General features: G+C 60.8%; 1 protein-coding gene across 4 annotated transcripts in view; it reads left to right on the top strand.

Annotated features, from left to right (window-relative positions):
* Positions 1-25,597, top strand: part of UBAP2 (ubiquitin associated protein 2) — a 238,357-nt gene that overhangs the window by 122,945 nt on the left and 89,815 nt on the right. The gene's annotated exons all lie outside the window — the stretch shown is intronic.

The raw sequence follows: 25,597 nt of genomic DNA, 5'->3' as shown, positions 1-25,597 counted from the left end.
GAAGTGACGTCGCTTGGCAGAGCCTGGGGAGCCCCCTCCTGGAGCGAGGGCCTGGGGGTGGCGGGGGCTTGCGAGGAGGTGGCTCTGGGTGTAGGCACTTGAGCATTGGATGTGTTCCTGGACGGAGCTGCCCCAGCTCCTGCGTTTGAAGGTGATCGAGAGTGGGGAAGAAAGGCAGGAGGAGAGGCGTGAGGAAAAAGGAAGAGGAAAAAGGGAAGAGCTTTGCTGCTGCTGCTGGGTTGGATCCCTGGCTGTGGTCCCATGCGTGTGGCCCTGTAGCAGGGGTCTTGTTGTGTTTTCTGTGCCTCCTTGCCTGAGGTGGCTGGAGAGCGAAGAAGAAGATGTCCCCCGTAAGCGAAGGGTCTTGCGTTTGGGGTGGCCTGAGCCCCTGCGCCCCTGGAGGAGGGGCGTCCAAGAGTCCTCTGGAGGTGGAGCTGAGCGAGCCGATGTAGTTCTAGAACTCTAGTGGGAGGAGGAGGAGGTGGAGGTTGCCCTCGCTGAGGTTTTCAGGTCCCTTCCAACAGCAAGGGCAACGTTCTGCTTGTGCGAGAGACGCTGGGAGACGTGTTTTCTCAAAGCTTGTGGAGCAGGGGAAACGTGTGTGTGGTGGTGGTGGTGGCAGGGCGGTGGCGGTGGTGGGAGCCGTGGTCTTGTCAGGCAACGTTGTGTTGGTGGGTGCTGTGCTTGGGGTGCTGCTGGCACGCGCCCGATGATTTGGCGTACCTAGGTGGCGTGCGTCACTGCAGGAGGTAGGCTGATGTTGGAGGTCCGTGGCCGCAAGGTGTTTTCAAGCGGCGCAACGGGAGAGCTGTCGTGAAAAATGCCTGAAGCGGCAAGTGCAGCCGAACTCGGCCTAATCAAAGCGATCTCTGCCGTGCCTCTCCTTCATCGAATCGACTGGTTTGGGTTGGGAGGGACCTTTAAAGGTCGTCCGGTCCAACCCCCCAGCAATGAGCAGGGCCATCTTCAACTAGGTCGGGTTGCTCGGAGCCCCGTCCGACCTGAGCTTGAATGTTTCCAGGGATGGGGCACCCACCAGCTCTCTGGGCAACCTGTGGCAGCGCTTCACCCCCCTCACGGTAAAAAATGTCTTCCTTGAGTCTCGTCTGAATCTGGCCTCTCTTAGTTTAAAACCGTTACCCCTTGTCCTATCGCTACAGGCCCTATTAGAACGTCTGCGCCCATCTTTCTTATAAGCCCCCCTTAAGTATTGAAAGGCTGCAATAAGGTCTCCCCGGAGCCTTCTCTTCTCCAGGCTGAAGAACCCCAACTCCCCCCCAGGAGAGGTGTCCCAGCCCTCTGATCGTGTTTGTGGCCCTCGTCTGGAGGCGCTCCAACAGGTCCGCGTCTTGCTTGTACTGAGGGCTGCAGAGCAGCTGATCATCAGTCGGTCCAAAGCGGGGTGGAAGGTGGAAAATGTTGAGGAGAACGAGGGCCGAAGAGCTGATTCTGACGACGGCGGCTAAACCCTGGCAGAGGTTTTTGCAAGAGGTTGAGGGAAGCGCCTCGCTGGGGAGGTGCCAAAGAGAAGAGTGGGCACGGGATCTGCAGAGCCCTGTTGGGAGCAGGGCTCGGAGCAGGTGTTGAGTGGAGGTGGCTTCCCCCCACCCCGCAGGCTCGTTCCTGTGCTTCTGAGACAAGAGGCACCGGCAATCTTTTTGCAACAGGTCTTTATTTTCTGTCGAATAAATAGGTGAATAAATAGATGATAAAACCCATTGTCAAAATAAATAGACCAAGTTCTATAAATAGAGGAGCGGTCAGTGGAGGCGGAGGGTGCAGGGCCGTTCTTGCAGCGGCTCTTGCCGTGGGTCAGGGGAGGCGGGAGGACAGAGGTGGGGATGGGGCGGTGGTCGAGAAGCGGTGGCGTCGTCGTGGGTGGGGGTGCGTGGGGCCGTGCGGGTTGGTCGGGGTGGTTGGGCTAGTTGCTCATGGTGCGGGTGAGGTTGTGGAGGTGTTGGAAGCAGGCGCCAGCTTCGAGGCGGACGTGGTCCCAGGCGCAGGCGCTGTGGTTGTGGGTGTGGAGGAAGTCCTGGATGTGCCTGAAGTATCTGCTGATGTTGAGCAGGAGGTTGCGGGGCCCTTGGCCTTGGAAGAGCATGCCGTTGGCTGGCACGCATTGCTCCAGGTTGTGCTTGTAATGCTGGAGGTTGTTGAGGAGGCGATGGCGTGCCTGGGCGTCCCAGTGGTGGGGGGTGCTGGGGCTGCTGAGGGTTGTGAAGAGGTGCTGGAGGATGCGGAGGGCAATGTCGGCAGCTTGCTGTGGGTGGTTGGTGTGGAGGAGGGTGTCGGGGAAGAAGGGCGCCTGCTGGTGGTGGCAGGGCTGTGGCGGGCTGGGAGCCATGGCCCGGAGGAGCTGGAGGCTGTCCCAGGGGAAGGTGGCGTCGCGGGGACGCAGGTGGCGGCAGGCGAGGGCGGTGGCGGTGGCGAGAGCCGTCAGGAGGAGCAGGAGCGCCGGGGCGCCGTGCCGCGGGCAGGGCTGCGGGGTTGCGGGCGCAGCCATGGTGGGGCTGTGGGTGCTGCGTGGGTGGTGCTGGTCAGGAGCCTGGTCAGGCTTGGCGGTGGTGCGGGTGGGCGCTGTGCTTGGGGTGCTGCCGGGTGGCCGGCTTTATGTGGTGCGGCGGCTTTGCCTTCCTCGCTTTCTGGTTGCAGCGAGTTTCCGGCTGTGGTTTTCAGTTTTGGCTGGTGGCTGTGGTGGTCTTGGGGAAGTGCGTTGGTGGGGTGGCCGTGCGTGGGGAGGGCGGTGGCGGTGGTGTGCTGGGGGGAAGGTTGGCCGTAGTGGTTGAGTGGGGGATGCGAAAGCGCTGGGGCAGAGCGCTTGGGGGCAGCTGTGCCGGGGAGGTGTGTTAGGGTTTCCCTGTTGCCTGCAGGGCGAGCTGCGGTGCCTCTTTTCTGCAGCTGAAGTTTCCCTTCCTGCCCAAGGGTCTTTTCCGTCTGTGATGCCCTGGTGTTGGTTGTGGTCTGTTTTCCTTTCACTTGTGGCTCGCCTTTGTTTTCATCTTAGCCGGTCTTTTCTTTTCTTTTCTTCTTTTCTTTTCTTTTCGTGTTGGGAAGGGTTGTGAAGTGACGTCGCTTGGCAGAGCCTGGGGAGCCCCCTCCTGGAGCGAGGGCCTGGGGGTGGCGGGGGCTTGCGAGGAGGTGGCTCTGGGTGTAGGCACTTGAGCATTGGATGTGTTCCTGGACGGAGCTGCCCCAGCTCCTGCGTTTGAAGGTGATCGAGAGTGGGGAAGAAAGGCAGGAGGAGAGGCGTGAGGAAAAAGGAAGAGGAAAAAGGGAAGAGCTTTGCTGCTGCTGCTGGGTTGGGTCCCTGGCTGTGGTCCCATGCGTGTGGCCCTGTAGCAGGGGTCTTGTTGTGTTTTCTGTGCCTCCTTGCCTGAGGTGGCTGGAGAGCGAAGAAGAAGATGTCCCCCGTAAGCGAAGGGTCTTGCGTTTGGGGTGGCCTGAGCCCCTGCGCCCCTGGAGGAGGGGCGTCCAAGAGTCCTCTGGAGGTGGAGCTGAGCGAGCTGATGTAGTTCTAGAACTCTAGTGGGAGGAGGAGGAGGTGGAGGTTGCCCTCGCTGAGGTTTTCAGGTCCCTTCCAACAGCAAGGGCAACGTTCTGCTTGTGTGAGAGACGCTGGGAGACGTGTTTTCTCAAAGCTTGTGGAGCAGGGGAAACGTGTGTGTGGTGGTGGTGGTGGCAGGGCGGTGGCGGTGGTGGGAGCCGTGGTCTTGTCAGGCAACGTTGTGTTGGTGGGTGCTGTGCTTGGGGTGCTGCTGGCACGCGCCCGATGATTTGGCGTACCTAGGTGGCGTGCGTCACTGCAGGAGGTAGGCTGATGTTGGAGGTCCGTGGCTGCAAGGTGTTTTCAAGCGGCGCAACGGGAGAGCTGTCGTGAAAAATGCCTGAAGCGGCAAGCGCAGCCGAACTCGGCCTAATCAAAGCGATCTCTGCCGTGCCTCTCCTTCATCGAATCGACTGGTTTGGGTTGGGAGGGACCTTTAAAGGTCGTCCGGTCCAACCCCCCAGCAATGAGCAGGGCCATCTTCAACTAGGTCGGGTTGCTCGGAGCCCCGTCCGACCTGAGCTTGAATGTTTCCAGGGATGGGGCACCCACCAGCTCTCTGGGCAACCTGTGGCAGCGCTTCACCCCCCTCACGGTAAAAAATGTCTTCCTTGAGTCTCGTCTGAATCTGGCCTCTCTTAGTTTAAAACCGTTACCCCTTGTCCTATCGCTACAGGCCCTATTAGAACGTCTGCGCCCATCTTTCTTATAAGCCCCCCTTAAGTATTGAAAGGCCGCAATAAGGTCTCCCCGGAGCCTTCTCTTCTCCAGGCTGAAGAACCCCAACTCCCCCCCAGGAGAGGTGTCCCAGCCCTCTGATCGTGTTTGTGGCCCTCGTCTGGAGGCGCTCCAACAGGTCCGCGTCTTGCTTGTACTGAGGGCTGCAGAGCAGCTGATCATCAGTCGGTCCAAAGCGGGGTGGAAGGTGGAAAATGTTGAGGAGAACGAGGGCCGAAGAGCTGATTCTGACGACGGCGGCTAAACCCTGGCAGAGGTTTTTGCAAGAGGTTGAGGGAAGCGCCTCGCTGGGGAGGTGCCAAAGAGAAGAGTGGGCACGGGATCTGCAGAGCCCTGTTGGGAGCAGGGCTCGGAGCAGGTGTTGAGTGGAGGTGGCTTCCCCCCACCCCGCAGGCTCGTTCCTGTGCTTCTGAGACAAGAGGCACCGGCAATCTTTTTGCAACAGGTCTTTATTTTCTGTCGAATAAATAGGTGAATAAATAGATGATAAAACCCATTGTCAAAATAAATAGACCAAGTTCTATAAATAGAGGAGCGGTCAGTGGAGGCGGAGGGTGCAGGGCCGTTCTTGCAGCGGCTCTTGCCGTGGGTCAGGGGAGGCGGGAGGACAGAGGTGGGGATGGGGCGGTGGTCGAGAAGCGGTGGCGTCGTCGTGGGTGGGGGTGCGTGGGGCCGTGCGGGTTGGTCGGGGTGGTTGGGCTAGTTGCTCATGGTGCGGGTGAGGTTGTGGAGGTGTTGGAAGCAGGCGCCAGCTTCGAGGCGGACGTGGTCCCAGGCGCAGGCGCTGTGGTTGTGGGTGTGGAGGAAGTCCTGGATGTGCCTGAAGTATCTGCTGATGTTGAGCAGGAGGTTGCGGGGCCCTTGGCCTTGGAAGAGCATGCCGTTGGCTGGCACGCATTGCTCCAGGTTGTGCTTGTAATGCTGGAGGTTGTTGAGGAGGCGATGGCGTGCCTGGGCGTCCCAGTGGTGGGGGGTGCTGGGGCTGCTGAGGGTTGTGAAGAGGTGCTGGAGGATGCGGAGGGCAATGTCGGCAGCTTGCTGTGGGTGGTTGGTGTGGAGGAGGGTGTCGGGGAAGAAGGGCGCCTGCTGGTGGTGGCAGGGCTGTGGCGGGCTGGGAGCCATGGCCCGGAGGAGCTGGAGGCTGTCCCAGGGGAAGGTGGCGTCGCGGGGACGCAGGTGGCGGCAGGCGAGGGCGGTGGCGGTGGCGAGAGCCGTCAGGAGGAGCAGGAGCGCCGGGGCGCCGTGCCGCGGGCAGGGCTGCGGGGTTGCGGGCGCAGCCATGGTGGGGCTGTGGGTGCTGCGTGGGTGGTGCTGGTCAGGAGCCTGGTCAGGCTTGGCGGTGGTGCGGGTGGGCGCTGTGCTTGGGGTGCTGCCGGGTGGCCGGCTTTATGTGGTGCGGCGGCTTTGCCTTCCTCGCTTTCTGGTTGCAGCGAGTTTCCGGCTGTGGTTTTCAGTTTTGGCTGGTGGCTGTGGTGGTCTTGGGGAAGTGCGTTGGTGGGGTGGCCGTGCGTGGGGAGGGCGGTGGCGGTGGTGTGCTGGGGGGAAGGTTGGCCGTAGTGGTTGAGTGGGGGATGCGAAAGCGCTGGGGCAGAGCGCTTGGGGGCAGCTGTGCCGGGGAGGTGTGTTAGGGTTTCCCTGTTGCCTGCAGGGCGAGCTGCGGTGCCTCTTTTCTGCAGCTGAAGTTTCCCTTCCTGCCCAAGGGTCTTTTCCGTCTGTGATGCCCTGGTGTTGGTTGTGGTCTGTTTTCCTTTCACTTGTGGCTCGCCTTTGTTTTCATCTTAGCCGGTCTTTTCTTTTCTTTTCTTCTTTTCTTTTCTTTTCTTTTCGTGTTGGGAAGGGTTGTGAAGTGACGTCGCTTGGCAGAGCCTGGGGAGCCCCCTCCTGGAGCGAGGGCCTGGGGGTGGCGGGGGCTTGCGAGGAGGTGGCTCTGGGTGTAGGCACTTGAGCATTGGATGTGTTCCTGGACGGAGCTGCCCCAGCTCCTGCGTTTGAAGGTGATCGAGAGTGGGGAAGAAAGGCAGGAGGAGAGGCGTGAGGAAAAAGGAAGAGGAAAAAGGGAAGAGCTTTGCTGCTGCTGCTGGGTTGGGTCCCTGGCTGTGGTCCCATGCGTGTGGCCCTGTAGCAGGGGTCTTGTTGTGTTTTCTGTGCCTCCTTGCCTGAGGTGGCTGGAGAGCGAAGAAGAAGATGTCCCCCGTAAGCGAAGGGTCTTGCGTTTGGGGTGGCCTGAGCCCCTGCGCCCCTGGAGGAGGGGCGTCCAAGAGTCCTCTGGAGGTGGAGCTGAGCGAGCTGATGTAGTTCTAGAACTCTAGTGGGAGGAGGAGGAGGTGGAGGTTGCCCTCGCTGAGGTTTTCAGGTCCCTTCCAACAGCAAGGGCAACGTTCTGCTTGTGTGAGAGACGCTGGGAGACGTGTTTTCTCAAAGCTTGTGGAGCAGGGGAAACGTGTGTGTGGTGGTGGTGGTGGCAGGGCGGTGGCGGTGGTGGGAGCCGTGGTCTTGTCAGGCAACGTTGTGTTGGTGGGTGCTGTGCTTGGGGTGCTGCTGGCACGCGCCCGATGATTTGGCGTACCTAGGTGGCGTGCGTCACTGCAGGAGGTAGGCTGATGTTGGAGGTCCGTGGCTGCAAGGTGTTTTCAAGCGGCGCAACGGGAGAGCTGTCGTGAAAAATGCCTGAAGCGGCAAGCGCAGCCGAACTCGGCCTAATCAAAGCGATCTCTGCCGTGCCTCTCCTTCATCGAATCGACTGGTTTGGGTTGGGAGGGACCTTTAAAGGTCGTCCGGTCCAACCCCCCAGCAATGAGCAGGGCCATCTTCAACTAGGTCGGGTTGCTCGGAGCCCCGTCCGACCTGAGCTTGAATGTTTCCAGGGATGGGGCACCCACCAGCTCTCTGGGCAACCTGTGGCAGCGCTTCACCCCCCTCACGGTAAAAAATGTCTTCCTTGAGTCTCGTCTGAATCTGGCCTCTCTTAGTTTAAAACCATTACCCCTTGTCCTATCGCTACAGGCCCTATTAGAACGTCTGCGCCCATCTTTCTTATAAGCCCCCCTTAAGTGTTGAAAGGCCGCAATAAGGTCTCCCCGGAGCCTTCTCTTCTCCAGGCTGAAGAACCCCAACTCCCCCCCAGGAGAGGTGTCCCAGCCCTCTGATCGTGTTTGTGGCCCTCGTCTGGAGGCGCTCCAACAGGTCCGCGTCTTGCTTGTACTGAGGGCTGCAGAGCAGCTGATCATCAGTCGGTCCAAAGCGGGGTGGAAGGTGGAAAATGTTGAGGAGAACGAGGGCCGAAGAGCTGATTCTGACGACGGCGGCTAAACCCTGGCAGAGGTTTTTGCAAGAGGTTGAGGGAAGCGCCTCGCTGGGGAGGTGCCAAAGAGAAGAGTGGGCACGGGATCTGCAGAGCCCTGTTGGGAGCAGGGCTCGGAGCAGGTGTTGAGTGGAGGTGGCTTCCCCCCACCCCGCAGGCTCGTTCCTGTGCTTCTGAGACAAGAGGCACCGGCAATCTTTTTGCAACAGGTCTTTATTTTCTGTCGAATAAATAGGTGAATAAATAGATGATAAAACCCATTGTCAAAATAAATAGACCAAGTTCTATAAATAGAGGAGCGGTCAGTGGAGGCGGAGGGTGCAGGGCCGTTCTTGCAGCGGCTCTTGCCGTGGGTCAGGGGAGGCGGGAGGACAGAGGTGGGGATGGGGCGGTGGTCGAGAAGCGGTGGCGTCGTCGTGGGTGGGGGTGCGTGGGGCCGTGCGGGTTGGTCGGGGTGGTTGGGCTAGTTGCTCATGGTGCGGGTGAGGTTGTGGAGGTGTTGGAAGCAGGCGCCAGCTTCGAGGCGGACGTGGTCCCAGGCGCAGGCGCTGTGGTTGTGGGTGTGGAGGAAGTCCTGGATGTGCCTGAAGTATCTGCTGATGTTGAGCAGGAGGTTGCGGGGCCCTTGGCCTTGGAAGAGCATGCCGTTGGCTGGCACGCATTGCTCCAGGTTGTGCTTGTAATGCTGGAGGTTGTTGAGGAGGCGATGGCGTGCCTGGGCGTCCCAGTGGTGGGGGGTGCTGGGGCTGCTGAGGGTTGTGAAGAGGTGCTGGAGGATGCGGAGGGCAATGTCGGCGGCTTGCTGTGGGTGGTTGGTGTGGAGGAGGGTGTCGGGGAAGAAGGGCGCCTGCTGGTGGTGGCAGGGCTGTGGCGGGCTGGGAGCCATGGCCCGGAGGAGCTGGAGGCTGTCCCAGGGGAAGGTGGCGTCGCGGGGACGCAGGTGGCGGCAGGCGAGGGCGGTGGCGGTGGCGAGAGCCGTCAGGAGGAGCAGGAGCGCCGGGGCGCCGTGCCGCGGGCAGGGCTGCGGGGTTGCGGGCGCAGCCATGGTGGGGCTGTGGGTGCTGCGTGGGTGGTGCTGGTCAGGAGCCTGGTCAGGCTTGGCGGTGGTGCGGGTGGGCGCTGTGCTTGGGGTGCTGCCGGGTGGCCGGCTTTATGTGGTGCGGCGGCTTTGCCTTCCTCGCTTTCTGGTTGCAGCGAGTTTCCGGCTGTGGTTTTCAGTTTTGGCTGGTGGCTGTGGTGGTCTTGGGGAAGTGCGTTGGTGGGGTGGCCGTGCGTGGGGAGGGCGGTGGCGGTGGTGTGCTGGGGGGAAGGTTGGCCGTAGTGGTTGAGTGGGGGATGCGAAAGCGCTGGGGCAGAGCGCTTGGGGGCAGCTGTGCCGGGGAGGTGTGTTAGGGTTTCCCTGTTGCCTGCAGGGCGAGCTGCGGTGCCTCTTTTCTGCAGCTGAAGTTTCCCTTCCTGCCCAAGGGTCTTTTCCGTCTGTGATGCCCTGGTGTTGGTTGTGGTCTGTTTTCCTTTCACTTGTGGCTCGCCTTTGTTTTCATCTTAGCCGGTCTTTTCTTTTCTTTTCTTCTTTTCTTTTCTTTTCGTGTTGGGAAGGGTTGTGAAGTGACGTCGCTTGGCAGAGCCTGGGGAGCCCCCTCCTGGAGCGAGGGCCTGGGGGTGGCGGGGGCTTGCGAGGAGGTGGCTCTGGGTGTAGGCACTTGAGCATTGGATGTGTTCCTGGACGGAGCTGCCCCAGCTCCTGCGTTTGAAGGTGATCGAGAGTGGGGAAGAAAGGCAGGAGGAGAGGCGTGAGGAAAAAGGAAGAGGAAAAAGGGAAGAGCTTTGCTGCTGCTGCTGGGTTGGGTCCCTGGCTGTGGTCCCATGCATGTGGCCCTGTAGCAGGGGTCTTGTTGTGTTTTCTGTGCCTCCTTGCCTGAGGTGGCTGGAGAGCGAAGAAGAAGATGTCCCCCGTAAGCGAAGGGTCTTGCGTTTGGGGTGGCCTGAGCCCCTGCGCCCCTGGAGGAGGGGCGTCCAAGAGTCCTCTGGAGGTGGAGCTGAGCGAGCCGATGTAGTTCTAGAACTCTAGTGGGAGGAGGAGGAGGTGGAGGTTGCCCTCGCTGAGGTTTTCAGGTCCCTTCCAACAGCAAGGGCAACGTTCTGCTTGTGCGAGAGACGCTGGGAGACGTGTTTTCTCAAAGCTTGTGGAGCAGGGGAAACGTGTGTGTGGTGGTGGTGGTGGCAGGGCGGTGGCGGTGGTGGGAGCCGTGGTCTTGTCAGGCAACGTTGTGTTGGTGGGTGCTGTGCTTGGGGTGCTGCTGGCACGCGCCCGATGATTTGGCGTACCTAGGTGGCGTGCGTCACTGCAGGAGGTAGGCTGATGTTGGAGGTCCGTGGCTGCAAGGTGTTTTCAAGCGGCGCAACGGGAGAGCTGTCGTGAAAAATGCCTGAAGCGGCAAGCGCAGCCGAACTCGGCCTAATCAAAGCGATCTCTGCCGTGCCTCTCCTTCATCGAATCGACTGGTTTGGGTTGGGAGGGACCTTTAAAGGTCGTCCGGTCCAACCCCCCAGCAATGAGCAGGGCCATCTTCAACTAGGTCGGGTTGCTCGGAGCCCCGTCCGACCTGAGCTTGAATGTTTCCAGGGATGGGGCACCCACCAGCTCTCTGGGCAACCTGTGGCAGCGCTTCACCCCCCTCACGGTAAAAAATGTCTTCCTTGAGTCTCGTCTGAATCTGGCCTCTCTTAGTTTAAAACCGTTACCCCTTGTCCTATCGCTACAGGCCCTATTAGAACGTCTGCGCCCATCTTTCTTATAAGCCCCCCTTAAGTGTTGAAAGGCTGCAATAAGGTCTCCCCGGAGCCTTCTCTTCTCCAGGCTGAAGAACCCCAACTCCCCCCCAGGAGAGGTGTCCCAGCCCTCTGATCGTGTTTGTGGCCCTCGTCTGGAGGCGCTCCAACAGGTCCGCGTCTTGCTTGTACTGAGGGCTGCAGAGCAGCTGATCATCAGTCGGTCCAAAGCGGGGTGGAAGGTGGAAAATGTTGAGGAGAACGAGGGCCGAAGAGCTGATTCTGACGACGGCGGCTAAACCCTGGCAGAGGTTTTTGCAAGAGGTTGAGGGAAGCGCCTCGCTGGGGAGGTGCCAAAGAGAAGAGTGGGCACGGGATCTGCAGAGCCCTGTTGGGAGCAGGGCTCGGAGCAGGTGTTGAGTGGAGGTGGCTTCCCCCCACCCCGCAGGCTCGTTCCTGTGCTTCTGAGACAAGAGGCACCGGCAATCTTTTTGCAACAGGTCTTTATTTTCTGTCGAATAAATAGGTGAATAAATAGATGATAAAACCCATTGTCAAAATAAATAGACCAAGTTCTATAAATAGAGGAGCGGTCAGTGGAGGCGGAGGGTGCAGGGCCGTTCTTGCAGCGGCTCTTGCCGTGGGTCAGGGGAGGCGGGAGGACAGAGGTGGGGATGGGGCGGTGGTCGAGAAGCGGTGGCGTCGTCGTGGGTGGGGGTGCGTGGGGCCGTGCGGGTTGGTCGGGGTGGTTGGGCTAGTTGCTCATGGTGCGGGTGAGGTTGTGGAGGTGTTGGAAGCAGGCGCCAGCTTCGAGGCGGACGTGGTCCCAGGCGCAGGCGCTGTGGTTGTGGGTGTGGAGGAAGTCCTGGATGTGCCTGAAGTATCTGCTGATGTTGAGCAGGAGGTTGCGGGGCCCTTGGCCTTGGAAGAGCATGCCGTTGGCTGGCACGCATTGCTCCAGGTTGTGCTTGTAATGCTGGAGGTTGTTGAGGAGGCGATGGCGTGCCTGGGCGTCCCAGTGGTGGGGGGTGCTGGGGCTGCTGAGGGTTGTGAAGAGGTGCTGGAGGATGCGGAGGGCAATGTCGGCGGCTTGCTGTGGGTGGTTGGTGTGGAGGAGGGTGTCGGGGAAGAAGGGCGCCTGCTGGTGGTGGCAGGGCTGTGGCGGGCTGGGAGCCATGGCCCGGAGGAGCTGGAGGCTGTCCCAGGGGAAGGTGGCGTCGCGGGGACGCAGGTGGCGGCAGGCGAGGGCGGTGGCGGTGGCGAGAGCCGTCAGGAGGAGCAGGAGCGCCGGGGCGCCGTGCCGCGGGCAGGGCTGCGGGGTTGCGGGCGCAGCCATGGTGGGGCTGTGGGTGCTGCGTGGGTGGTGCTGGTCAGGAGCCTGGTCAGGCTTGGCGGTGGTGCGGGTGGGCGCTGTGCTTGGGGTGCTGCCGGGTGGCCGGCTTTATGTGGTGCGGCGGCTTTGCCTTCCTCGCTTTCTGGTTGCAGCGAGTTTCCGGCTGTGGTTTTCAGTTTTGGCTGGTGGCTGTGGTGGTCTTGGGGAAGTGCGTTGGTGGGGTGGCCGTGCGTGGGGAGGGCGGTGGCGGTGGTGTGCTGGGGGGAAGGTTGGCCGTAGTGGTTGAGTGGGGGATGCGAAAGCGCTGGGGCAGAGCGCTTGGGGGCAGCTGTGCCGGGGAGGTGTGTTAGGGTTTCCCTGTTGCCTGCAGGGCGAGCTGCGGTGCCTCTTTTCTGCAGCTGAAGTTTCCCTTCCTGCCCAAGGGTCTTTTCCGTCTGTGATGCCCTGGTGTTGGTTGTGGTCTGTTTTCCTTTCACTTGTGGCTCGCCTTTGTTTTCATCTTAGCCGGTCTTTTCTTTTCTTTTCTTCTTTTCTTTTCTTTTCTTTTCGTGTTGGGAAGGGTTGTGAAGTGACGTCGCTTGGCAGAGCCTGGGGAGCCCCCTCCTGGAGCGAGGGCCTGGGGGTGGCGGGGGCTTGCGAGGAGGTGGCTCTGGGTGTAGGCACTTGAGCATTGGATGTGTTCCTGGACGGAGCTGCCCCAGCTCCTGCGTTTGAAGGTGATCGAGAGTGGGGAAGAAAGGCAGGAGGAGAGGCGTGAGGAAAAAGGAAGAGGAAAAAGGGAAGAGCTTTGCTGCTGCTGCTGGGTTGGATCCCTGGCTGTGGTCCCATGCGTGTGGCCCTGTAGCAGGGGTCTTGTTGTGTTTTCTGTGCCTCCTTGCCTGAGGTGGCTGGAGAGCGAAGAAGAAGATGTCCCCCGTAAGCGAAGGGTCTTGCGTTTGGGGTGGCCTGAGCCCCTGCGCCCCTGGAGGAGGGGCGTCCAAGAGTCCTCTGGAGGTGGAGCTGAGCGAGCCGATGTAGTTCTAGAACTCTAGTGGGAGGAGGAGGAGGTGGAGGTTGCCCTCGCTGAGGTTTTCAGGTCCCTTCCAACAGCAAGGGCAACGTTCTGCTTGTGCGAGAGACGCTGGGAGACGTGTTTTCTCAAAGCTTGTGGAGCAGGGGAAACGTGTGTGTGGTGGTGGTGGTGGTGGTGGTGGTGGCAGGGCGGTGGCGGTGGTGGGAGCCGTGGTCTTGTCAGGCAACGTTGTGTTGGTGGGTGCTGTGCTTGGGGTGCTGCTGGCACGCGCCCGATGATTTGGCGTACCTAGGTGGCGTGCGTCACTGCAGGAGGTAGGCTGATGTTGGAGGTCCGTGGCCGCAAGGTGTTTTCAAGTGGCGCAACGGGAGAGCTGTCGTGAAAAATGCCTGAAGCGGCAAGTGCAGCCGAACTCGGCCTAATCAAAGCGATCTCTGCCGTGCCTCTCCTTCATCGAATCGACTGGTTTGGGTTGGGAGGGACCTTTAAAGGTCGTCCGGTCCAACCCCCCAGCAATGAGCAGGGCCATCTTCAACTAGGTCGGGTTGCTCGGAGCCCCGTCCGACCTGAGCTTGAATGTTTCCAGGGATGGGGCACCCACCAGCTCTCTGGGCAACCTGTGGCAGCGCTTCACCCCCCTCACGGTAAAAAATGTCTTCCTTGAGTCTCGTCTGAATCTGGCCTCTCTTAGTTTAAAACCGTTACCCCTTGTCCTATCGCTACAGGCCCTATTAGAACGTCTGCGCCCATCTTTCTTATAAGCCCCCCTTAAGTATTGAAAGGCTGCAATAAGGTCTCCCCGGAGCCTTCTCTTCTCCAGGCTGAAGAACCCCAACTCCCCCCAGGAGAGGTGTCCCAGCCCTCTGATCGTGTTTGTGGCCCTCGTCTGGAGGCGCTCCAACAGGTCCGCGTCTTGCTTGTACTGAGGGCTGCAGAGCAGCTGATTATCAGTCGATCCAAAGCGGGGTGGAAGGTGGAAAATGTTGAGGAGAACGAGGGCCGAAGAGCTGATTCTGACGACGGCGGCTAAACCCTGGCAGAGGTTTTTGCAAGAAGTTGAGGGAAGCGCCTCGCTGGGGAGGTGCCAAAGAGAAGAGTGGGCACGGGATCTGCAGAGCCCTGTTGGGAGCAGGGCTCGGAGCAGGTGTTGAGTGGAGGTGGCTTCCCCCCACCCCGCAGGCTCGTTCCTGTGCTTCTGAGACAAGAGGCACCGGCAATCTTTTTGCAACAGGTCTTTATTTTCTGTCGAATAAATAGGTGAATAAATAGATAAAACCCATTGTCAAAATAAATAGACCAAGTTCTATAAATAGAGGAGCGGTCAGTGGAGGCGGAGGGTGCAGGGCCGTTCTTGCAGCGGCTCTTGCCGTGGGTCAGGGGAGGCGGGAGGACAGAGGTGGGGATGGGGCGGTGGTCGAGAAGCGGTGGCGTCGTCGTGGGTGGGGGTGCGTGGGGCCGTGCGGGTTGGTCGGGGTGGTTGGGCTAGTTGCTCATGGTGCGGGTGAGGTTGTGGAGGTGTTGGAAGCAGGCGCCAGCTTCGAGGCGGACGTGGTCCCAGGCGCAGGCGCTGTGGTTGTGGGTGTGGAGGAAGTCCTGGATGTGCCTGAAGTATCTGCTGATGTTGAGCAGGAGGTTGCGGGGCCCTTGGCCTTGGAAGAGCATGCCGTTGGCTGGCACGCATTGCTCCAGGTTGTGCTTGTAATGCTGGAGGTTGTTGAGGAGGCGATGGCGTGCCTGGGCGTCCCAGTGGTGGGGGGTGCTGGGGCTGCTGAGGGTTGTGAAGAGGTGCTGGAGGATGCGGAGGGCAATGTCGGCGGCTTGCTGTGGGTGGTTGGTGTGGAGGAGGGTGTCGGGGAAGAAGGGCGCCTGCTGGTGGTGGCAGGGCTGTGGCGGGCTGGGAGCCATGGCCCGGAGGAGCTGGAGGCTGTCCCAGGGGAAGGTGGCGTCGCGGGGACGCAGGTGGCGGCAGGCGAGGGCGGTGGCGGTGGCGAGAGCCGTCAGGAGGAGCAGGAGCGCCGGGGCGCCGTGCCGCGGGCAGGGCTGCGGGGTTGCGGGCGCAGCCATGGTGGGGCTGTGGGTGCTGCGTGGGTGGTGCTGGTCAGGAGCCTGGTCAGGCTTGGCGGTGGTGCGGGTGGGCGCTGTGCTTGGGGTGCTGCCGGGTGGCCGGCTTTATGTGGTGCGGCGGCTTTGCCTTCCTCGCTTTCTGGTTGCAGCGAGTTTCCGGCTGTGGTTTTCAGTTTTGGCTGGTGGCTGTGGTGGTCTTGGGGAAGTGCGTTGGTGGGGTGGCCGTGCGTGGGGAGGGCGGTGGCGGTGGTGTGCTGGGGGGAAGGTTGGCCGTAGTGGTTGAGTGGGGGATGCGAAAGCGCTGGGGCAGAGCGCTTGGGGGCAGCTGTGCCGGGGAGGTGTGTTAGGGTTTCCCTGTTGCCTGCAGGGCGAGCTGCGGTGCCTCTTTTCTGCAGCTGAAGTTTCCCTTCCTGCCCAAGGGTCTTTTCCGTCTGTGATGCCCTGGTGTTGGTTGTGGTCTGTTTTCCTTTCACTTGTGGCTCGCCTTTGTTTTCATCTTAGCCGGTCTTTTCTTTTCTTTTCTTCTTTTCTTTTCTTTTCGTGTTGGGAAGGGTTGTGAAGTGACGTCGCTTGGCAGAGCCTGGGGAGCCCCCTCCTGGAGCGAGGGCCTGGGGGTGGCGGGGGCTTGCGAGGAGGTGGCTCTGGGTGTAGGCACTTGAGCATTGGATGTGTTCCTGGACGGAGCTGCCCCAGCTCCTGCGTTTGAAGGTGATCGAGAGTGGGGAAGAAAGGCAGGAGGAGAGGCGTGAGGAAAAAGGAAGAGGAAAAAGGGAAGAGCTTTGCTGCTGCTGCTGGGTTGGATCCCTGGCTGTGGTCCCATGCGTGTGGCCCTGTAGCAGGGGTCTTGTTGTGTTTTCTGTGCCTCCTTGCCTGAGGTGGCTGGAGAGCGAAGAAGAAGATGTCCCCCGTAAGCGAAGGGTCTTGCGTTTGGGGTGGCCTGAGCCCCTGCGCCCCTGGAGGAGGGGCGTCCAAGAGTCCTCTGGAGGTGGAGCTGAGCGAGCCGATGTAGTTCTAGAACTCTAGTGGGAGGAGGAGGAGGTGGAGGTTGCCCTCGCTGAGGTTTTCAGGTCCCTTCCAACAGCAAGGGCAACGTTCTGCTTGTGTGAGAGACGCTGGGAGACGTGTTTTCTCAAAGCTTGTGGAGCAGGGGAAACGTGTGTGTGGTGGTGGTGGTGGCAGGGCGGTGGCGGTGGTGGGAGCCGTGGTCTTGTCAGGCAACGTTGTGTTGGTGGGTGCTGTGCTTGGGGTGCTGCTGGCACGCGCCCGATGATTTGGCGTACCTAGGTGGCGTGCGTCACTGCAGGAGGTAGGCTGATGTTGGAGGTCCGTGGCTGCAAGGTGTTTTCAAGCGGCGCAACGGGAGAGCTGTCGTGAAAAATGCCTGAAGCGGCAAGCGCAGCCGAACTCGGCCTAATCAAAGCGATCTCTGCCGTGCCTCTCCTTCATCGAATCGACTGGTTTGGGTTGGGAGGGACCTTTAAAGGTCGTCCGGTCCAACCCCCCAGCAATGAGCAGGGCCATCTTCAACTAGGTCGGGTTGCTCGGAGCCCCGTCCGACCTGAGCTTGAATGTTTCCAGGGATGGGGCACCCACCAGCTCTCTGGGCAACCTGTGGCAGCGCTTCACCCCCCTCACGGTAAAAAATGTCTTCCTTGAGTCTCGTCTGAATCTGGCCTCTCTTAGTTTAAAACCATTACCCCTTGTCCTATCGCTACAGGCCCTATTAGAACGTCTGCGCCCATCTTTCTTATAAGCCCCCCTTAAGTGTTGAAAGGCCGCAATAAGGTCTCCCCGGAGCCTTCTCTTCTCCAGGCTGAAGAACCCCAACTCCCCCCCAGGAGAGGTGTCCCAGCCCTCTGATCGTGTTTGTGGCCCTCGTCTGGAGGCGCTCCAACAGGTCCGCGTCTTGCTTGTACTGAGGGCTGCAGAGCAGCTGATCATCAGTCGGTCCAAAGCGGGGTGGAAGGTGGAAAATGTTGAGGAGAACGAGGGCCGAAGAGCTGATTCTGACGACGGCGGCTAAACCCTGGCAGAGGTTTTTGCAAGAGGTTGAGGGAAGCGCCTCGCTGGGGAGGTGCCAAAGAGAAGAGTGGGCACGGGATCTGCAGAGCCCTGTTGGGAGCAGGGCTCGGAGCAGGTGTTGAGTGGAGGTGGCTTCCCCCCACCCCGCAGGCTCGTTCCTGTGCTTCTGAGACAAGAGGCACCGGCAATCTTTTTGCAACAGGTCTTTATTTTCTGTCGAATAAATAGGTGAATAAATAGATGATAAAACCCATTGTCAAAATAAATAGACCAAGTTCTATAAATAGAGGAGCGGTCAGTGGAGGCGGAGGGTGCAGGGCCGTTCTTGCAGCGGCTCTTGCCGTGGGTCAGGGGAGGCGGGAGGACAGAGGTGGGGATGGGGCGGTGGTCGAGAAGCGGTGGCGTCGTCGTGGGTGGGGGTGCGTGGGGCCGTGCGGGTTGGTCGGGGTGGTTGGGCTAGTTGCTCATGGTGCGGGTGAGGTTGTGGAGGTGTTGGAAGCAGGCGCCAGCTTCGAGGCGGACGTGGTCCCAGGCGCAGGCGCTGTGGTTGTGGGTGTGGAGGAAGTCCTGGATGTGCCTGAAGTATCTGCTGATGTTGAGCAGGAGGTTGCGGGGCCCTTGGCCTTGGAAGAGCATGCCGTTGGCTGGCACGCATTGCTCCAGGTTGTGCTTGTAATGCTGGAGGTTGTTGAGGAGGCGATGGCGTGCCTGGGCGTCCCAGTGGTGGGGGGTGCTGGGGCTGCTGAGGGTTGTGAAGAGGTGCTGGAGGATGCGGAGGGCAATGTCGGCGGCTTGCTGTGGGTGGTTGGTGTGGAGGAGGGTGTCGGGGAAGAAGGGCGCCTGCTGGTGGTGGCAGGGCTGTGGCGGGCTGGGAGCCATGGCCCGGAGGAGCTGGAGGCTGTCCCAGGGGAAGGTGGCGTCGCGGGGACGCAGGTGGCGGCAGGCGAGGGCGGTGGCGGTGGCGAGAGCCGTCAGGAGGAGCAGGAGCGCCGGGGCGCCGTGCCGCGGGCAGGGCTGCGGGGTTGCGGGCGCAGCCATGGTGGGGCTGTGGGTGCTGCGTGGGTGGTGCTGGTCAGGAGCCTGGTCAGGCTTGGCGGTGGTGCGGGTGGGCGCTGTGCTTGGGGTGCTGCCGGGTGGCCGGCTTTATGTGGTGCGGCGGCTTTGCCTTCCTCGCTTTCTGGTTGCAGCGAGTTTCCGGCTGTGGTTTTCAGTTTTGGCTGGTGGCTGTGGTGGTCTTGGGGAAGTGCGTTGGTGGGGTGGCCGTGCGTGGGGAGGGCGGTGGCGGTGGTGTGCTGGGGGGAAGGTTGGCCGTAGTGGTTGAGTGGGGGATGCGAAAGCGCTGGGGCAGAGCGCTTGGGGGCAGCTGTGCCGGGGAGGTGTGTTAGGGTTTCCCTGTTGCCTGCAGGGCGAGCTGCGGTGCCTCTTTTCTGCAGCTGAAGTTTCCCTTCCTGCCCAAGGGTCTTTTCCGTCTGTGATGCCCTGGTGTTGGTTGTGGTCTGTTTTCCTTTCACTTGTGGCTCGCCTTTGTTTTCATCTTAGCCGGTCTTTTCTTTTCTTTTCTTCTTTTCTTTTCTTTTCGTGTTGGGAAGGGTTGTGAAGTGACGTCGCTTGGCAGAGCCTGGGGAGCCCCCTCCTGGAGCGAGGGCCTGGGGGTGGCGGGGGCTTGCGAGGAGGTGGCTCTGGGTGTAGGCACTTGAGCATTGGATGTGTTCCTGGACGGAGCTGCCCCAGCTCCTGCGTTTGAAGGTGATCGAGAGTGGGGAAGAAAGGCAGGAGGAGAGGCGTGAGGAAAAAGGAAGAGGAAAAAGGGAAGAGCTTTGCTGCTGCTGCTGGGTTGGGTCCCTGGCTGTGGTCCCATGCGTGTGGCCCTGTAGCAGGGGTCTTGTTGTGTTTTCTGTGCCTCCTTGCCTGAGGTGGCTGGAGAGCGAAGAAGAAGATGTCCCCCGTAAGCGAAGGGTCTTGCGTTTGGGGTGGCCTGAGCCCCTGCGCCCCTGGAGGAGGGGCGTCCAAGAGTCCTCTGGAGGTGGAGCTGAGCGAGCCGATGTAGTTCTAGAACTCTAGTGGGAGGAGGAGGAGGTGGAGGTTGCCCTCGCTGAGGTTTTCAGGTCCCTTCCAACAGCAAGGGCAACGTTCTGCTTGTGCGAGAGACGCTGGGAGACGTGTTTTCTCAAAGCTTGTGGAGCAGGGGAAACGTGTGTGTGGTGGTGGTGGTGGCAGGGCGGTGGCGGTGGTGGGAGCCGTGGTCTTGTCAGGCAACGTTGTGTTGGTGGGTGCTGTGCTTGGGGTGCTGCTGGCACGCGCCCGATGATTTGGCGTACCTAGGTGGCGTGCGTCACTGCAGGAGGTAGGCTGATGTTGGAGGTCCGTGGCTGCAAGGTGTTTTCAAGCGGCGCAACGGGAGAGCTGTCGTGAAAAATGCCTGAAGCGGCAAGCGCAGCCGAACTCGGCCTAATCAAAGCGATCTCTGCCGTGCCTCTCCTTCATCGAATCGACTGGTTTGGGTTGGGAGGGACCTTTAAAGGTCGTCCGGTCCAACCCCCCAGCAATGAGCAGGGCCATCTTCAACTAGGTCGGGTTGCTCGGAGCCCCGTCCGACCTGAGCTTGAATGTTTCCAGGGATGGGGCACCCACCAGCTCTCTGGGCAACCTGTGGCAGCGCTTCACCCCCCTCACGGTAAAAAATGTCTTCCTTGAGTCTCGTCTGAATCTGGCCTCTCTTAGTTTAAAACCGTTACCCCTTGTCCTATCGCTACAGGCCCTATTAGAACGTCTGCGCCCATCTTTCTTATAAGCCCCCCTTAAGTGTTGAAAGGCTGCAATAAGGTCTCCCCGGAGCCTTCTCTTCTCCAGGCTGAAGAACCCCAACTCCCCCCCAGGAGAGGTGTCCCAGCCCTCTGATCGTGTTTGTGGCCCTCGTCTGGAGGCGCTCCAACAGGTCCGCGTCTTGCTTGTACTGAGGGCTGCAGAGCAGCTGATCATCAGTCGGTCCAAAGCGGGGTGGAAGGTGGAAAATGTTGAGGAGAACGAGGGCCGAAGAGCTGATTCTGACGACGGCGGCTAAACCCTGGCAGAGGTTTTTGCAAGAGGTTGAGGGAAGTGCCTCGCTGGGGAGGTGCCAAAGAGAAGAGTGGGCACGGGATCTGCAGAGCCCTGTTGGGAGCAGGGCTCGGAGCAGGTGTTGAGTGGAGGTGGCTTCCCCCCACCCCGCAGGCTCGTTCCTGTGCTTCTGAGACAAGAGGCACCGGCAATCTTTTTGCAACAGGTCTTTATTTTCTGTCGAATAAATAGGTGAATAAATAGATGATAAAACCCATTGTCAAAATAAATAGACCAAGTTCTATAAATAGAGGAGCGGTCAGTGGAGGCGGAGGGTGCAGGGCCGTTCTTGCAGCGGCTCTTGCCGTGGGTCAGGGGAGGCGGGAGGACAGAGGTGGGGATGGGGCGGTGGTCGAGAAGCGGTGGCGTCGTCGTGGGTGGGGGTGCGTGGGGCCGTGCGGGTTGGTCGGGGTGGTTGGGCTAGTTGCTCATGGTGCGGGTGAGGTTGTGGAGGTGTTGGAAGCAGGCGCCAGCTTCGAGGCGGACGTGGTCCCAGGCGCAGGCGCTGTGGTTGTGGGTGTGGAGGAAGTCCTGGATGTGCCTGAAGTATCTGCTGATGTTGAGCAGGAGGTTGCGGGGCCCTTGGCCTTGGAAGAGCATGCCGTTGGCTGGCACGCATTGCTCCAGGTTGTGCTTGTAATGCTGGAGGTTGTTGAGGAGGCGATGGCGTGCCTGGGCGTCCCAGTGGTGGGGGGTGCTGGGGCTGCTGAGGGTTGTGAAGAGGTGCTGGAGGATGCGGAGGGCAATGTCGGCGGCTTGCTGTGGGTGGTTGGTGTGGAGGAGGGTGTCGGGGAAGAAGGGCGCCTGCTGGTGGTGGCAGGGCTGTGGCGGGCTGGGAGCCATGGCCCGGAGGAGCTGGAGGCTGTCCCAGGGGAAGGTGGCGTCGCGGGGACGCAGGTGGCGGCAGGCGAGGGCGGTGGCGGTGGCGAGAGCCGTCAGGAGGAGCAGGAGCGCCGGGGCGCCGTGCCGCGGGCAGGGCTGCGGGGTTGCGGGCGCAGCCATGGTGGGGCTGTGGGTGCTGCGTGGGTGGTGCTGGTCAGGAGCCTGGTCAGGCTTGGCGGTGGTGCGGGTGGGCGCTGTGCTTGGGGTGCTGCCGGGTGGCCGGCTTTATGTGGTGCGGCGGCTTTGCCTTCCTCGCTTTCTGGTTGCAGCGAGTTTCCGGCTGTGGTTTTCAGTTTTGGCTGGTGGCTGTGGTGGTCTTGGGGAAGTGCGTTGGTGGGGTGGCCGTGCGTGGGGAGGGCGGTGGCGGTGGTGTGCTGGGGGGAAGGTTGGCCGTAGTGGTTGAGTGGGGGATGCGAAAGCGCTGGGGCAGAGCGCTTGGGGGCAGCTGTGCCGGGGAGGTGTGTTAGGGTTTCCCTGTTGCCTGCAGGGCGAGCTGCGGTGCCTCTTTTCTGCAGCTGAAGTTTCCCTTCCTGCCCAAGGGTCTTTTCCGTCTGTGATGCCCTGGTGTTGGTTGTGGTCTGTTTTCCTTTCACTTGTGGCTCGCCTTTGTTTTCATCTTAGCCGGTCTTTTCTTTTCTTTTCTTCTTTTCTTTTCTTTTCGTGTTGGGAAGGGTTGTGAAGTGACGTCGCTTGGCAGAGCCTGGGGAGCCCCCTCCTGGAGCGAGGGCCTGGGGGTGGCGGGGGCTTGCGAGGAGGTGGCTCTGGGTGTAGGCACTTGAGCATTGGATGTGTTCCTGGACGGAGCTGCCCCAGCTCCTGCGTTTGAAGGTGATCGAGAGTGGGGAAGAAAGGCAGGAGGAGAGGCGTGAGGAAAAAGGAAGAGGAAAAAGGGAAGAGCTTTGCTGCTGCTGCTGGGTTGGATCCCTGGCTGTGGTCCCATGCGTGTGGCCCTGTAGCAGGGGTCTTGTTGTGTTTTCTGTGCCTCCTTGCCTGAGGTGGCTGGAGAGCGAAGAAGAAGATGTCCCCCGTAAGCGAAGGGTCTTGCGTTTGGGGTGGCCTGAGCCCCTGCGCCCCTGGAGGAGGGGCGTCCAAGAGTCCTCTGGAGGTGGAGCTGAGCGAGCCGATGTAGTTCTAGAACTCTAGTGGGAGGAGGAGGAGGTGGAGGTTGCCCTCGCTGAGGTTTTCAGGTCCCTTCCAACAGCAAGGGCAACGTTCTGCTTGTGCGAGAGACGCTGGGAGACGTGTTTTCTCAAAGCTTGTGGAGCAGGGGAAACGTGTGTGTGGTGGTGGTGGTGGTGGTGGTGGTGGCAGGGCGGTGGCGGTGGTGGGAGCCGTGGTCTTGTCAGGCAACGTTGTGTTGGTGGGTGCTGTGCTTGGGGTGCTGCTGGCACGCGCCCGATGATTTGGCGTACCTAGGTGGCGTGCGTCACTGCAGGAGGTAGGCTGATGTTGGAGGTCCGTGGCCGCAAGGTGTTTTCAAGTGGCGCAACGGGAGAGCTGTCGTGAAAAATGCCTGAAGCGGCAAGTGCAGCCGAACTCGGCCTAATCAAAGCGATCTCTGCCGTGCCTCTCCTTCATCGAATCGACTGGTTTGGGTTGGGAGGGACCTTTAAAGGTCGTCCGGTCCAACCCCCCAGCAATGAGCAGGGCCATCTTCAACTAGGTCGGGTTGCTCGGAGCCCCGTCCGACCTGAGCTTGAATGTTTCCAGGGATGGGGCACCCACCAGCTCTCTGGGCAACCTGTGGCAGCGCTTCACCCCCCTCACGGTAAAAAATGTCTTCCTTGAGTCTCGTCTGAATCTGGCCTCTCTTAGTTTAAAACCGTTACCCCTTGTCCTATCGCTACAGGCCCTATTAGAACGTCTGCGCCCATCTTTCTTATAAGCCCCCCTTAAGTATTGAAAGGCTGCAATAAGGTCTCCCCGGAGCCTTCTCTTCTCCAGGCTGAAGAACCCCAACTCCCCCCCAGGAGAGGTGTCCCAGCCCTCTGATCGTGTTTGTGGCCCTCGTCTGGAGGCGCTCCAACAGGTCCGCGTCTTGCTTGTACTGAGGGCTGCAGAGCAGCTGATTATCAGTCGATCCAAAGCGGGGTGGAAGGTGGAAAATGTTGAGGAGAACGAGGGCCGAAGAGCTGATTCTGACGACGGCGGCTAAACCCTGGCAGAGGTTTTTGCAAGAAGTTGAGGGAAGCGCCTCGCTGGGGAGGTGCCAAAGAGAAGAGTGGGCACGGGATCTGCAGAGCCCTGTTGGGAGCAGGGCTCGGAGCAGGTGTTGAGTGGAGGTGGCTTCCCCCCACCCCGCAGGCTCGTTCCTGTGCTTCTGAGACAAGAGGCACCGGCAATCTTTTTGCAACAGGTCTTTATTTTCTGTCGAATAAATAGGTGAATAAATAGATAAAACCCATTGTCAAAATAAATAGACCAAGTTCTATAAATAGAGGAGCGGTCAGTGGAGGCGGAGGGTGCAGGGCCGTTCTTGCAGCGGCTCTTGCCGTGGGTCAGGGGAGGCGGGAGGACAGAGGTGGGGATGGGGCGGTGGTCGAGAAGCGGTGGCGTCGTCGTGGGTGGGGGTGCGTGGGGCCGTGCGGGTTGGTCGGGGTGGTTGGGCTAGTTGCTCATGGTGCGGGTGAGGTTGTGGAGGTGTTGGAAGCAGGCGCCAGCTTCGAGGCGGACGTGGTCCCAGGCGCAGGCGCTGTGGTTGTGGGTGTGGAGGAAGTCCTGGATGTGCCTGAAGTATCTGCTGATGTTGAGCAGGAGGTTGCGGGGCCCTTGGCCTTGGAAGAGCATGCCGTTGGCTGGCACGCATTGCTCCAGGTTGTGCTTGTAATGCTGGAGGTTGTTGAGGAGGCGATGGCGTGCCTGGGCGTCCCAGTGGTGGGGGGTGCTGGGGCTGCTGAGGGTTGTGAAGAGGTGCTGGAGGATGCGGAGGGCAATGTCGGCGGCTTGCTGTGGGTGGTTGGTGTGGAGGAGGGTGTCGGGGAAGAAGGGCGCCTGCTGGTGGTGGCAGGGCTGTGGCGGGCTGGGAGCCATGGCCCGGAGGAGCTGGAGGCTGTCCCAGGGGAAGGTGGCGTCGCGGGGACGCAGGTGGCGGCAGGCGAGGGCGGTGGCGGTGGCGAGAGCCGTCAGGAGGAGCAGGAGCGCCGGGGCGCCGTGCCGCGGGCAGGGCTGCGGGGTTGCGGGCGCAGCCATGGTGGGGCTGTGGGTGCTGCGTGGGTGGTGCTGGTCAGGAGCCTGGTCAGGCTTGGCGGTGGTGCGGGTGGGCGCTGTGCTTGGGGTGCTGCCGGGTGGCCGGCTTTATGTGGTGCGGCGGCTTTGCCTTCCTCGCTTTCTGGTTGCAGCGAGTTTCCGGCTGTGGTTTTCAGTTTTGGCTGGTGGCTGTGGTGGTCTTGGGGAAGTGCGTTGGTGGGGTGGCCGTGCGTGGGGAGGGCGGTGGCGGTGGTGTGCTGGGGGGAAGGTTGGCCGTAGTGGTTGAGTGGGGGATGCGAAAGCGCTGGGGCAGAGCGCTTGGGGGCAGCTGTGCCGGGGAGGTGTGTTAGGGTTTCCCTGTTGCCTGCAGGGCGAGCTGCGGTGCCTCTTTTCTGCAGCTGAAGTTTCCCTTCCTGCCCAAGGGTCTTTTCCGTCTGTGATGCCCTGGTGTTGGTTGTGGTCTGTTTTCCTTTCACTTGTGGCTCGCCTTTGTTTTCATCTTAGCCGGTCTTTTCTTTTCTTTTCTTCTTTTCTTTTCTTTTCGTGTTGGGAAGGGTTGTGAAGTGACGTCGCTTGGCAGAGCCTGGGGAGCCCCCTCCTGGAGCGAGGGCCTGGGGGTGGCGGGGGCTTGCGAGGAGGTGGCTCTGGGTGTAGGCACTTGAGCATTGGATGTGTTCCTGGACGGAGCTGCCCCAGCTCCTGCGTTTGAAGGTGATCGAGAGTGGGGAAGAAAGGCAGGAGGAGAGGCGTGAGGAAAAAGGAAGAGGAAAAAGGGAAGAGCTTTGCTGCTGCTGCTGGGTTGGGTCCCTGGCTGTGGTCCCATGCGTGTGGCCCTGTAGCAGGGGTCTTGTTGTGTTTTCTGTGCCTCCTTGCCTGAGGTGGCTGGAGAGCGAAGAAGAAGATGTCCCCCGTAAGCGAAGGGTCTTGCGTTTGGGGTGGCCTGAGCCCCTGCGCCCCTGGAGGAGGGGCGTCCAAGAGTCCTCTGGAGGTGGAGCTGAGCGAGCCGATGTAGTTCTAGAACTCTAGTGGGAGGAGGAGGAGGTGGAGGTTGCCCTCGCTGAGGTTTTCAGGTCCCTTCCAACAGCAAGGGCAACGTTCTGCTTGTGTGAGAGACGCTGGGAGACGTGTTTTCTCAAAGCTTGTGGAGCAGGGGAAACGTGTGTGTGGTGGTGGTGGTGGCAGGGCGGTGGCGGTGGTGGGAGCCGTGGTCTTGTCAGGCAACGTTGTGTTGGTGGGTGCTGTGCTTGGGGTGCTGCTGGCACGCGCCCGATGATTTGGCGTACCTAGGTGGCGTGCGTCACTGCAGGAGGTAGGCTGATGTTGGAGGTCCGTGGCCGCAAGGTGTTTTCAAGTGGCGCAACGGGAGAGCTGTCGTGAAAAATGCCTGAAGCGGCAAGTGCAGCCGAACTCGGCCTAATCAAAGCGATCTCTGCCGTGCCTCTCCTTCATCGAATCGACTGGTTTGGGTTGGGAGGGACCTTTAAAGGTCGTCCGGTCCAACCCCCCAGCAATGAGCAGGGCCATCTTCAACTAGGTCGGGTTGCTCGGAGCCCCGTCCGACCTGAGCTTGAATGTTTCCAGGGATGGGGCACCCACCAGCTCTCTGGGCAACCTGTGGCAGCGCTTCACCCCCCTCACGGTAAAAAATGT

Source organism: Aptenodytes patagonicus, chromosome Z, assembly GCF_965638725.1.
Source record: "Aptenodytes patagonicus chromosome Z, bAptPat1.pri.cur, whole genome shotgun sequence".
In the NCBI taxonomy this organism is placed as follows: Eukaryota; Metazoa; Chordata; class Aves; order Sphenisciformes; family Spheniscidae; genus Aptenodytes; species Aptenodytes patagonicus.
The sequence above is the reverse complement of the archived record's forward strand: the minus strand, read 5'-3'. Positions and strand labels throughout refer to the sequence as shown.